Source organism: Ovis canadensis, chromosome 6 (genome assembly GCF_042477335.2).
Source record: "Ovis canadensis isolate MfBH-ARS-UI-01 breed Bighorn chromosome 6, ARS-UI_OviCan_v2, whole genome shotgun sequence".
NCBI classification, from domain to species: Eukaryota; Metazoa; Chordata; class Mammalia; order Artiodactyla; family Bovidae; genus Ovis; species Ovis canadensis.
This window is the reverse complement of record NC_091250.1, coordinates 15386956-15399820: the sequence shown is the minus strand read 5'-3', so window position 1 is coordinate 15399820 and position 12865 is coordinate 15386956. Positions and strand designations below refer to the sequence as shown.

General features: G+C 44.7%; 1 pseudogene; it reads right to left on the bottom strand.

Moving 5' to 3' along the window:
* Nucleotides 1-9507: 9507 nt before the first annotated feature.
* Nucleotides 9508-12865, bottom strand: part of LOC138442848 (liprin-alpha-1-like) — a 56319-nt pseudogene continuing 52961 nt past the window's right edge.

The following is a 12865-nucleotide window of genomic DNA, read 5'->3' as shown; positions in this document are numbered from 1 at the left end:
CATAACTTTATAAGATACTGCTAAACTATTTTAAAAGTTATTTAACCTTGTATTCTTATTTGAAATGCATAAGCATTCAACTTGTTCCACATTTTCACCAAGATTTGAAGCTCTTATTCATTTTAGCTATTCTAAATAGGGTACAATAGTCTCTTCTTGTGGTTTAAGTTGTAATTTTAATAAGAATGGCATTGATGACTAATGATGCTTAGTATTTTTTCATGTGTTTATAGATGGTTTGTGTGTTTTATTTTGTCAAATGTGTGCTCAGATAATTCATCAAACCTTTAAGTAGCTTTTTTTTCTTGTTGTTTTGACTATAAAGTCTTCTCTGTACAGATAAAATAATTTATCAAATATAAGTTTTGCAAATATTTACTCACAATCTATAACTTATATTTTCATTTTATTAATGGTGTCGTTTATACTTAAGAAACTTTTACCAATTATTTTTAATGGTAATGAAGTTCCTTTTGTTGTTTTTTAAAGATCCATCATTTTTATGTTCATTAAAAAAATTCTCACCCCAAGTTTTAAAAGATATTTTGTTTTATGCTAAATTTTTTAGTTTTAATTTTTATGTCTACATCTATGATTCATTCATCTATGATTTCTTGGAAGTAAAGCCATGACAGACCTAGACAGTGTATATAGGATGCCTGGGGCTGGTGCACTGGCATGACCCAGAGAGATGGTACGAGGAGGGAGGTGGGAAGGGGCTTCAGGATGGGAAACACGCATATGCCCATGGTGGATTCATGTTGATGTGTGGCAGAACCAATGCAATATTGTAAAGTTAAAAAAAAAATCCATAAAGCCAAGTCAGGTTAGAGCTTTAAAAAATAAAAAATAAAATAAATAAAAAGTACAGACATAACTTTGCTGACTAAGGTCTGTATAGTCAAAGGTATGGTTTTTTCAGTAGTCATGTTCACGTGTGAGGGTTGGGTCATAAAGAAGGCAGAGTGATGAAAAATTGTTACTTTTGAATTGTGGTGCTAGAGACTTTTGAGAGTCCCTTGGACAGCAAGGGGATCAAACCAGTCAATCTCAAAAGAGATCAACCATGAATAGTAATTGGAAGGACTGATGCTGAAGCCGAAGCTCCAATACTTTGGCCATCAGATGAGAAGAACCGACTCATTAGAAAATACCCTGATGTTAGGGAAGGTTGAGGACAGGCAAAGGGGGAAACAGAGGATGAGATGGTTGGATAGCATCACTGACTCAATGGACATGAGTTTGAGCAAACTCTGGGAGATGGTGAAGGTTAGAGAAGCCTGATGAGCTGCAACCCATCAGGTGGCAAAGAGTTGGATATGACTTAGTACCTGAACAACAGCAACGATTCATTTTATTTCATTCATGTTAATAGTTGTGTATGCTATGAAGTAAAAATAAGAGCTTATTCCTCCATGTGGATATTCAGTTATCTCAGCCTTGTTTATTGAAAATTATCATTTCTCTATTGAATTATAATAGCAGGTATTTTTGAAATTTAAATGACCAGAGACACTTGAGTCCATTTTGGTACCCTATTAGACTCATCTCCTATTGCCTTGATTACTGGAAAAGCTTTTGTAATAAAATGAGGATTTGAACATGGGGAAAGTAGAATGATATTTTAATTGTGTTTGTTGGTCAGCAGGCTTTATATTTCATGAATAGAAATTGACTTCTACCACTTATTATGCAATGATTATCAAATGATTCATTATAAACTACAATATTTGCTTAAGCCAGCTCTGGAGTATGATTCCTAGTCTAGGGATTTATGTTTGGCTTGCATATATCTGATGAGCTGAGAATCAGTTTTTCTTTAGAAAGGAAAGTTGCTCAGTCGTGTCCCACTCTTTGAGACCCCTTTGGAACTCTCCAGACCAGAATATTGGAGCGGATAGCCTTTCCTTCCAGAGTCCAACTCCAGCAGCCAGGGATTCAACCTGAAGGGGTGAGTGGTGTTGGTGAGAAACTGAGGCAGCCTCTCAGTTTTCTTGGACTGCCTATTTATTTCAAGCTTAAGATTCTCCTTTATATTTTTCCAAAAGCATTAGGTCAGAGGTTTGACATTTTCAGTTCCCCCTCACCCAGATTTATTATCTCTATAAATCATTGTTGCCCTTCAAACAGAGTTCCTGCTTCAGCGGTTCTCTCAGAATAGTTTTTCCTTTAACTCATGATTATATTGTAACTTGTGCTTCAAGTCTGGGATGCATACCACAAGCCTCAGCTTATTTCTTATCTTTCTAAGTCCTGTTTGCCCCTAGTATCCTGAGCTCACTAACTATTAAAAATACTTCCAGCTATTAGTATCTCTAAAATTCCTAACCTCTATAAGCTATAGTAAAATATGTTAACATTACAACATTCCTTAAATCTTTAACTTCTAACTATTTTAATTATTTCTAAGCCCTAAATTCAACAAACTCCTTTGCCTTAAACATTTTCCTCACAAATAGGCTTCAGATAGCAATCCCTCCCATGGCCTCAAGCTGCAGCCTATGTGTTCATCCTGGAACCCTCTTTTGTAAATGTCCTTGAACAAATGTCAATGATTAATTTTATGAATTATTCTCTGAGCACAGCTGCAGAAGGCTTTGTGCCTTCTCATGCTCCTCTCAAAAACAATAAGCACCTTAATACTCCTTTTTAGTCAACTCAGCTGAGAAGAGGAAAAACCAAGTCAGAATTATAAGGCCTAACTCTTTCATCCTGGGTCCACGCCTGCAGGACAAGGAGAGGGGGTTGGGGCCGTGTCTCCATTTTGTCAGTAATACCTAACATGGCTCCTGACATTTTCCCATCTCCAGGGGATCTTCCCAGCCCAGGGACCAACCCAGGTCTCCAGCATTGCAGGCAGGTTCTTTATCAGCTGATCTGCAAGGGAAGCCCTTTCTTTGGAAACACACATATAAAATTATGCTCTTTATTGTAAAGATTTCCTAAAGCAACTATACTCCAATAATAAAATAAAATAAATTAATTAATTAATAACAGTCATTGAAAAGCTTTGATTAACAATTGCTCTTACTATTGTTGACATTTTTATTATCAATAGCAAAACATATGAAGTAAAATTGATTTTCATGGCTGTGACTCTAACTGATAGTATCTGATTGTTTTCATAAAGTACGAGTTTGAACCCTAAAAAAATGAAAAAGAAACAGGGTTACCAGGGGCCAAGGGGGAAACAAAACCTAATAATTTTCATCAAGCTCTATTCTCCCTGCTGACTCCAAGTGTCTTCTTTTCTAGATTGCTGTCATGCATGTCTAAACACTGTAGTCTAAGACAACATTTGGTCATTGTATGATTAGTATAATTGTGTTGTTGTTTGGTTACTCATATTTTATTGCTATTGAGTGTTCAGTTGATTAGTTCTTGGAGTCCACGTTGCCCTCCTGTCTTTAATTTTCCCAGACTTGTGTTTTGAAAAGGGAGTTATAAATAGTTTTATGCCTTCTTTGCATGAAACATGAACTTTCTCCTTAGTCATCCTTTTTATGATGTTCATGTCAACTGTCTAAGGCAGAAAAATAGTTTATTTCACCCTGTACCCATAAACTGTTAATAAATTTTGATTCAATCAATTTGTAAAACAATTTACAAATATTGCAAAAAAACAGTCAAAATTTTGTTTGTTTTGGTTTATATGGTTTTTTTTTAAATTTTTACTTTATTTTTCTTTACAATACTGTATTAGTTTTACCATACATTGACATGAATCCACCAAGGGTTTTTTTTTGTTTTTTTTTTGTTTGTTTTTTACTTTTTTTTTTTTTAATTTTACAATACTATATTGGTTTTGCCATACATTGAATGGAATTGGAGGAATCAACCTGCCTGACTTCAGGCTCTACTAGAAAGCCACAGTCATCAACACAATATGGTACTGGCACAAAGACAGAAATATAGATCAATGGAACAAAATAGAAAGCCCAGAGATAAATCCACATACATATTGACAACTTATCTTTGACAAAGGGGGCAAGAATATACAATGGAGAAAAGACAATCTCTTTAACAAGTGGTGCTGGGAAAACTGGTCAACCACTTGTAAAAGAATGAAACTAGATCACTTTCTAACACTATACACAAAAATAAACTAAAAACAGGTTAAAGATCTAAATGTAAGACCAGAAACTATAAAACTCCTAGAGGAGAACATAGGCAAAACACTCTCTGACATAAATTGCAGCAGGATCCTCTATGATACACCTCCCAGAATACTGGAAATAAAAGCAAAAATAAACAAATGGAATTTAATTAAAATTAAAAGCTTCTGCACAACAAAGGTTTACATGTGTTTTACAACTATTTTACTAAACATTGATGAATGTAACAATCAATAAACAACTACCAATAAAAAGTTGTCCTGCCATAGATATATTAACTAAAAGCTTATTTATTAAAAGATTTGAATCATCAATTGCACTACAAGAATGGAACAATCTGTAGCATAGTTAATCAGCTTTTTTCAGAAATAGAATAATGAATGTAAGAATATTAGGGGGCATGCAAAGTGATTTTGTGAAAATTAATCTTATGGATGCATTATTTACTTCTTTGTTCCCCAAGCTGTAGTTCAAGGGTTTCAGAATAGAATAATGACTGGGTAAAACACAAAGTCACTTTGACTGTCAGCCCTATCTACCAGCAGGTCTTGTGGAGGCTGTGTGTTTGCACAAGGGCACCAGATAACAGTCGTTTCCTCTCCCCGAAGCTCGACAGGCTGTCAGTACAGCCCCAGGAGCAAACCCAGCAGCAGCACCAGCAACCAAGACATGCTGCACAAAGCCCTGAAGAAGAAGGGCATCAAGTCTTCCATCAGCTGCTTGTTTAGCAAAAAGGAAAAGGGCCAGCCTGGACACCCCCGCAAGGAGGGGTTACGACTAGGTGGGTGCTTCACTGTTCAGAGGGAGGAAGGCCTGCTGGCATGTCCCTTCTGTGTCTCCCCTGTTGTCCTCACGAGGCTTCTGTCACTCACGCTGGGGGTCCTCCTGGGAGCAGGAGTGGCGGAGGCATCTGTCTTCTTGGTGGGTCCGAGATGATCAGATGAGTTAATGAGTGGATGGGTGGATGGATGGATGGATTAGTGAGTGGGTAGATGGATGGGTTAGTGAGTGGATGGATGAATGAACATATGGCTGGCTGCATGGGTGGATGAACGGGGCATGGAATGAATAAAACAGATGTTTATACTCCAATGCTAGAAACATACTCTATGAAATTGATTGAGTAGGAGCTGGGCAATGCTTGTTTCCTCCAGAATAGTGACACGTGTTTGGAAACGGCCTAAGTGCTCATCAGTGAAGGGTGAGGTAAAATCTGTGGACACCCCGCAAGGAACAGACCCCCTCCTTCCTGCCACTTTCCGCATCCACAGGAGCTCATCAGGGGTTCTGCCCATGCCCCCCACCACACCCCACCCCACAGCCACACAGGTCCTCCTGGGGTTTCCTCATCACACAGGGTTATCATCAGGCCCCCGTCTCGCTCAGCTTCATCTCCTTGAGGATAGGGTATGTCCCTGCCTCTTCAGCCACAAATTTGTTGAGTGTCTCGTTTGTGCTGGGTGTGGGATTTCCAGGGGTAAGTAAAACAGATGTGGTCTGGAGCACAGTTAGGTGACAAGAGAGAAAAAGGAGAAGGTGATTAAATGCTATCCCTATTATTAATAAATACAACGCTGACATGGATGGTACATTGATTATATATCAGATGCTGTGTGTGCCCCTCAGGAAGCAGGTGCTGCCACCTTCCAATTTACAGAGGAGGACACATGGTTAGGGAGTGGTGAGGGCAGGTTCACACCCACGTAGTGGGCCCAGGCACTTTGCCAAGCCCCAGCCACCTCTCTGGCGGATGCAACAGGAATGAGGTGGTTCTATGGCATCACTGATTCAATGGACATGAGTTGGAGCAAACTCCAGGAGATAGTGAATGACAGGAAAGCCTGGAGTGCTGCAGTCCATGGAGTGGCAAAGAGTCGGACCCACCTGAGCGACTTAACTAAAGCCTGAGGATGTGCTAAAGTGCTTCACTCGTGTATGACTCTTTGCGACCCCAGGGACTGTAGCCCACTAGCTCCTCTGTCCACTCCAGGCAAGAATACTGGGGTGGGTTGCCATGCCCTCCTCCAGGGTACCTTCTCGACCAAGGGATCGAACCCACATCTCTCATTATCTGTTGCAATGGCAAGCAGGATCTTCACCGCTAGCACCACCTGGAAAGCCCCAGTGAACGCTGACAACTAGGAAATGCAGAAAATAAGGGCTGCTCCTAAGTTAAACTGGAAGAGCAGCAAGCACAGGTTGTAAAGAGGAAACCACATGATGAGCGACAACAGTGCCGACAGAAACAAGCCTGGATGTGATCACCCACATAAAGAAAATATCTGTGCCATTCAGAAGAGAAGCCCATCAGCCCTTGGAGGGACAGTTGGAACCAGAATGAAAACTGAGCCCATGGTCACTAGTGCCCACCCACACAGCCCGAGTGGAGTGGTGTCATTCACCGGACTTCCTGCATCCACGAAAGTGCTGGTGGTAACATCTCTGAGTGCTAGGCTGGGCAGCATCCCTGAGTGAGCTGTCATCATTGCTCTCCTTCCAGTGCTGCTGCAGGGACCTCTGTGGGCGGCCAGCCTCATCCCCTGCCCTCTCACCCGCTGGGGCCCGGCTGTCCCACTTGGATCCTTTCAGCCCTTGAGCTTGGGTGTTCCCAGCCCTCTGACACGCCAGACTGGGACACAACTCAGTACTTGGCTTGAGATATCGAGGAGACCATGATTCTGGAAGGGGACAGCCCTGGGGCCAGTGAGAGAGCAGGAGATCCAAGCCCCCACTGGGAGGAAGCAGAGCTGGGGAATGTGCCCACAGCCTCCACTGCCGCCTCTACAAGTGCTTCTTCTTTGCCTCTGCTTGACCTGAAAACAAACAAACAAACAAACAAACAAACAACAACAAAAAAAAACCCACCAACAACAACAGCTGCTGCTGCTCTGCAGGTGATTCCTGAAGATGCACCTCCGGCAAGAGCTAGTGTCCTGCTGCTCTGGGGCTGCCTGAGTGTGTTCAGGACCGTCAGACAAGTAGGGCTGCCACACCTCATACCGGAGGTGGGGGGCCTGATACTGGGGAAGGGTCTGAGGCTGGAGGAGGGTCTGACGCTCGGGAAATGTCTGATGCTGGACTAGGGCCTGATGCTAGGAGGAACGTCTGATGCCTGGGGATGGCCTGATGCTGGACTAGTGTCTGATGCTGGGGGATGGCCTGATGCTGGAGGGAAGGCCTGATGATGGTGGACAGCCTGCTCCCAGAGGTACACGGAGTGTAGGATAAATCTCTATGATAAATCATTTTTTCATACTTTCCTGACCACCTTGCTGTGTTCTTTTTAACTTAAGGATAATTGCTGTGCAATATCGGTCTGATTTCTGCCATACATCAACATGAATTAGCCATAGGCGTACATGTGTCCTGTCCCTCTTGACTCTCCCTCCCACTTCCCCTTGCTACAGTGTTGTTTCTGTGGATATATGAATAATAAAGACGGTTGACTAAAATATCATGAAAAGCTCCCACACACAAGCGTGCACACGCACACTCCCTAATACATCATTCGGGTCCACGTCAGGGTTGCTGTCGGCCACCCCACCCTGGGACCGACGGTGAGCCTTGACACCTGCACTTTGTTCCCACCCTCGGCCTGCTGCCCATGCCTCAGCAGCACAGGGGCCCTGTCCCCACAGACGGTGAAGTGATGGAACCTCTTTTCTCCAGAGCCAAGGGCATGAACACACTGTCGGTCGTCCTTTGGGGACACCTATGCTTCTGCCTTCTGGCCCTTCCATTGTATCCATCCGTTTCTCTTAACAGAATGTCCTTGTGATGACACGGGCTCCTATTACCGGCTCTGGTTTGTTCTCAGTGAGAGTACAGCTTACTCTTGGCACTCTTTATGGGCAGTGGGAAATTTTGCTTCAGTACTTTATTGAAATAAAGCAATAAATAATACTGTGATAAAAATAGTTCAAAAGTAGACTGTACATACTTTGTCACATATTCAGGAAGTCCACAAAAGATTAATAGGAAAATAGAACAGTAACAATGAATTGTACAAGTAAATTAAAGGCAGAACCCACATGTAAAGAGACATGGTGTCTCTGTCAACCGAGATACCAGCTGCATAATAAATATTCCACCATGATCTGAACGCATCTCTTGTTGGCTTTTTTAATGTGCCGCTGAAAAAGTAAAAGTTACATTTGCTACTTATACAATCCAGAATGGCTGTCATCACAATCTAAAAATGTATGCCTAGGTCCACTCTTTAAACATGTTTACAAACAGCTGTAAAAACCTGATTTACATAAAAATAAGGCCTTTGTCAGGACTGCACTATGCTGTCTGTCTGTAGGGGACGTGGCACCTTCACCGTCCAACGCACCGGCGCCACAGCAGGTGCAGGGCATCGCAATTGGTCCCCGAAGAGTCTCACCAGAGAGGAGGGATCCGGGTCTACAGAGACCAGGTTATGGGAGAGATTTTCATAGTCTTCTTCTAGCCATCCTTTCAGCCCAAATTTCATTAGAAGCTCACATTTAACACCCAGTACTTTTAAATCACTTCACGCTGCAGACAAAAAGCATTTCTTGCCAGAAAAGGTACAGTTTAGGTCAGTCGTTAAAACACAAAACACCTGGTTGAAATTAAGTTTGCTCATTTCAGAGTGATTGTTGGAGAGCTCAGTTACATTCTGGAAGGATAATGCACACCGTGTCATGACGATTTTACAATCTCAGGAAAACCCCTTCTCTCATGGCTTAACATTTAAAAATTAAACAGGAATAATTACAATAAGTGCATCATTTACAAAAGTCCTATATTTGTTCATAGGATTTACACAGACAAGCACTGCAGTACATTCATTTGAAAGACTAAAATCAGGTATCAGAACATGAATTGATATGAAAGGATGTTTAAGCCTGATTATACAAGAAAAAGTAAGTAATTATATAAATGAAGTCATAAGTTTACATAAATATAAGAAACATTAAATTCTAAAATATTTTCTTCTATGGTATTCATGAATTTGTCACTAATTAAAAACCCTGTAATAAAATATCTTCTGGTCCATGTAACAAATATTAACACAGTATAAAGATTGCATTCAGTTAAAAATGTAGTTTTTGTCGTATTCTGGACGCTGTATAATCACCTGTATAATTAGTGTGGGTAAACTGGAAACAAACACACAGATGAGTCAGTCCTGGGATGGTGGCTGGTGCCCGAGCCCCTGCCCCTCCAGACATCCCCCGCCCCATTCTGGGTTTCAGCTGCTTTGAGAATTCAGAGAAACATGGAGGACCAAGCAGATCAAGGCGGTAACTCTGTGGCTGACTTTATTCTGACATATAGCTAAAAGCTGCTGGTAAAAAACTCAAAACCCAATCCAGCTTTCTAGCTGAGATGTGAACAGGACAGAGCAGACAGCCTCCTTCCCTCAGAGTGGCTCGAGCAGGGCTGGGCCCCCAGGCCGGACCCACCAGAGGACTACCCAGAGCAGCACCTGCAAGGGAGGGTGGCCCCTCAGTGACGGCCGAAACCCACATGATGGTGCACCTCCATGTGAAATGCTGGCCTCCACACAGAGAGGCCCAGGGCAGGGCAGCCTCGTGAACCCTGACACTCTGGGCTCTGTTCCCTCCGAGAACGTGCACACAGGGCATGGCCGGCAGCACTGCCACTGTGGGAGGGACACCCATGCGCACGGACGCGAGGGAGCCTCGGGCCGTGCTCTGATCACTCCGGCGACAGCTGGGCGCCAAGGTCACGTTCTCTGCTCCTGAGGGCTCTCCCGGCTGGCCTCCAGAGACCCACTGACCCTCCACTCCCAGGGCGTGGCCTCCGTGCCCCCGTGGGACCAGGCCGGCCTGTACTCACCCCAAAGCTCAGCAGGAGCAAATCCCGACTGTAGTGGAATCCAGCCTCTGCATGCCTGCCACGCTGCCTGGTCCCACGAGCGTGGGAGGAAGGGTGCAAACACCTTCCTTGCACTAACCTAATGCGCTTAGTCATGCAACATCACACGGGGCACGGGGACACACACTCACACCCGCAGCAGTGCCCACTCGTACTGAGGGTCTGGGGAAACTTCTAGAGGGTGGATGAGCCAGAGAGAGCGAGCCAGGGGTCTGCCACGTGACGGTCCCAGCCACCCGGGGGGGATGGCGGTCACACTAGAGCAGCAATGGCACATTCGATGACAGAAATGCCATCATGGGGCCAGCTACTCCAGGTGAGCAGCTGCCAGTCTCTCCTTAGACCTCCAGACTCACAAGGCTGCTGGACCTCTCTTCCAGCCCTCAAGATTCGATCTGTGAGACTGGATGGGGGGAGGGACCAGCTGCTTGTGGGTCAGCGGCTGGGCACTGGTGGCCTGGAGCCCCACGATTGCTGTCCTGGGGGGCCAGGCCGCTCTCCCCAGGCTGCTTCAGGGAGGGCCGTGCACGGGGCTGATCTAAGAAACCAGAAACTCAGTCTCAGCCTCCCTCGGAAATATCACCGCTGACGTTGTTTTCTCATCACAACCCAGGCTATAGGGCCCAATGGGTCAGCCTGGACCCCTGCTCCAAGTTGACTAAGGAATCTCCATAACCCCCTAGCAGAAACCCGCTGCTCCCAATTCAACGATTTCTGTCTTCCCCTGGGCCCATCAGGAACATATCTGATGAGTCGCTGGCCAGGGTTTCAGAGAGGGCTGAAGACATCAGGGGCTGCTGATGCAGAAGGCCACCCATCCAAGCCCTTCTGATTCTAGGAGCCCCAGACACTTGCTGCACTGTGACTTCAAAAGCCATAAAAACAACCCAGTTACACAATTTATGCCCTGCCTATCTCATGCGGTTTGTAAAAGGTCAGATCCTGTACATCATATTCCCAACACCTCTTTCTAGCATCATTTCTGATTTATCTAAACTCTAATGTCTACGTCACCATGTGCATCTGACAGGGAAATGTTGGATTTATAATGAGGAAAATGGAAAATATAAAAGCTAGCAGTTCGACTCTTCAACCGACTGAAAGCTAAGCTACAGTCAAGATTTGTAAAAATGAGCTGCATGCTCCTTGGAAGAAAAATGCTGTTCAAAAAAGGAGAGAGTCACTGGGTCCCCCCCACCCCTGGTAAAGCGTATTAGTGAGTTCTGGTGATGAGACAATGCAGCTTCCCCGTAAGTCCCCTTACTGAATGTGCCCAGCTTAGCACAGGCTTTACCTAAATGTACTTTGCTCTGTGAGAGCAAGTGAGAGCAAAGCTTATAAATCTACTCATGGGAAGGGCTAATAACAGGGAAAAAAATGGCACCAAAGAGACCCTCCAGGCCCCGCCCCGATGGGGTAAGTGCACACTCCCTCTGGGAACCCCCAGTGTGGCTGGCACAGGTAACCAGGGAGAAAGGAGCCATTGAGATGCCCCTGTCATGGATGAGACACTGGGCGGCAGTGGGGGGTCGGGGCGTTGGGCACATGCACAAGGCATCTCCTGAGCCACAGAGCCTGACCCCAGCCCAGGCTGTCTGGCCATCTATCTTGACATCAAGTGGGGACACAGCGGCCCTGAGCATCCAGCCTGAACTAGCAGTGTTCTCTGGCAGAGTGGCTGTCAGAGGGAAAACCAGGACTGGGTTTGAAAGGACAACTCCCAGGATGGTGTACACTGCCTGGCTGAACTCGGGAGAGGACCTCTCCTGGCCTTAGCTTCTTCCTTTGCCCCATCCACTGACAGTGTGCAAGGGACCGACAACGGTGGAGATGAGGACGGGGGAAGGACAGGAAGGTGGATGCTGCTGTCACTGAATATGGACTCGGCCATCCTCCCAGTGTGGAGAGTCGTTGAGAGGCAACTGTGTGGCCTGAGAGTGACCCTACTGTTTTATGAAAGAGCTCTTGAGCACTGCCGGCCACACACACATCTCTACAAGCATGGGTGTCAATCTAATGCTCTGAGAACACACATGAGTCTCAGTTTTATTAGTTGGAAGAATATGCTAATATTCAACCAGACAAGAACTTGAAAAAAAGAAAAGAAAAACAAACAAACAAAAAAAAACAAAAAACACATGACTGTTAAATGTTTATAAACAGATGTTAGGATTCACTGTAGAGCACTGACCCTTGGGCATGCAATGGCACTAAAGAGACCTGTAACCTGAGAAGCAGGCCATTCCAGCTCATCACCATTCTAGCCCAGGGCTGTGCACTATGCCTATCCTGTCACCTACTGTCCGGCTGCATCTTCTTTGCCTGCATCGAAAGTGAGGGCAGAGAGGACAGGACCCAGAAGCTTGCAGGCAGAGTCTCTGTGCATGCAGCAGCTAAGCCATGGACATCCGTTGGTCTGAATGTTTTCCTCCAAGAAGGTGCCCTCCTAAAGCTTTTATCATCGTGCTTGGAAATTACAGGACAGAAAACAAGACCCAGAATTTAAAACAAAGGACAAAAACAAAAAGCCACCAGCCCTTTAAAATGGCTGAGTTTCCTACTGCACTTTTGTCCATGTGTATTTGACCCCATTTGTGATGACTGTGTGACTGATATGCCCAAACTGGGAACAGAGGAGCGTGACACAGGGTGGGGTAACACACGTACTGGGACCCTGACTGGACCCTAACTGTACCGCCCTGCCTACCCGGGTGGATGTTCCTCCTGACAGTTAGCAGGTTTCACTTCTCATCGTGGAGAAATCACCTCCTGCTATATAATACAACACACTGTCATTTGCCATGGAAATATTTTCAAGCTGTAACCAGTTCTGGCTCACTCTGGGACAGAGCCAATGGATGCTTCTTCAGGTGTCCGAT